At 33.8% G+C, this 1,102-nt stretch overlaps 1 pseudogene; it reads left to right on the top strand.

The window, feature by feature from the left end:
• The first annotated feature begins 469 nt into the window (after positions 1–469).
• On the top strand, positions 470–556 carry LOC131814247 (U2 spliceosomal RNA; annotated as a pseudogene).
• The last annotated feature ends 546 nt before the right edge of the window (positions 557–1,102 follow it).

Genomic DNA, 1,102 nt, shown 5'->3' with positions numbered 1-1,102 from the left:
TGTATCTTTTTGTACATTTTTTTCTAGAAGGCATTTACTTTTGTCAAGTGATAAAAAATGCTTAGCGAAACAAGTCAAGCAGAGAAAGACAACTATCATATGATCTCCCTGATATGAGGAAGTGGTGATGCAACATGGAGGCTTAAGTGGGTAGAAGAATAAATGAAACAAGATGGGATTGGGAGGGAGACAAACCATAAGTGACTCTTAATCTCACAAAACAAACTGAGGGTTGCCGGGGGGAGGGGGTTTGGGAGAAGGGGGTGGGATTATGGACATTGGGGAGGGTATGTGATTTGGTGAGTGCTGTGAAGTGTGTAAACCTGGTGATTCACAGACCTGGGGATAAAAATATATGTTTATAAAAAATATATGTTTATAAAAAATAAAAAATTAAAAAAAAAAAAGTTTAACAACTCATTATTTAAATTTACAAAGATTTTTAATAACTATAAGTAAGTTCTCACAAATCGCTTCTCAGCCTTTTGGCTAAGATCAAGTGTAGTATAAATAAGTTCTCACAGACTTAATCTCTAAGAGTTCTGTTTTACCCCAACAACCCTGTACTAGAATGCAGAGTCAAGGGATTTGATTCCAAGGTCCATGTCTGTCAGTTTCTCACTGCGTGATTTTGATTGAGGTAGGTAACTTGAATCAGGTTTTATGTTTGCAAAATGTGGATATTGGTCTCTTTTCTATATACTTGATAGAGTGGTTGTGAAGATAAAGAGATAATGTATCTGAAAATGCCTGAAAAATTAGAAATCACTACAGAATGTGAGGGATATGGTAATTTAGGTTGAGATCACTTCTACTTCATTCCGAAAATTTTATCCTTAGGTCTTAATTATCATCTTCTGCTCCTTAAAGTGTTGCTTCCCTTTGAATGCAAGCCAATTATCTTTAAAAAACTAAGCAATAATGGAAACATGTCTTTTCAAAGTAAAAGCAAAATCATAGGATGTTAATAAACCATGTGATTGTCTTACAAAGATTAGTAAAAAAAAAATTGAAATAGGCATAATTTCTGGTATAATCTTACACATTCTAACAGTGCCCTTAACCTGAAAAAGTAAGTCTAGCAAAAGTTACACAAAATTTT

This window comes from Mustela lutreola, chromosome 13 (assembly GCF_030435805.1).
Source record: "Mustela lutreola isolate mMusLut2 chromosome 13, mMusLut2.pri, whole genome shotgun sequence".
NCBI classification, from domain to species: domain Eukaryota; kingdom Metazoa; phylum Chordata; class Mammalia; order Carnivora; family Mustelidae; genus Mustela; species Mustela lutreola.
This window is presented reverse-complemented; position numbering and strand designations above follow the sequence as displayed.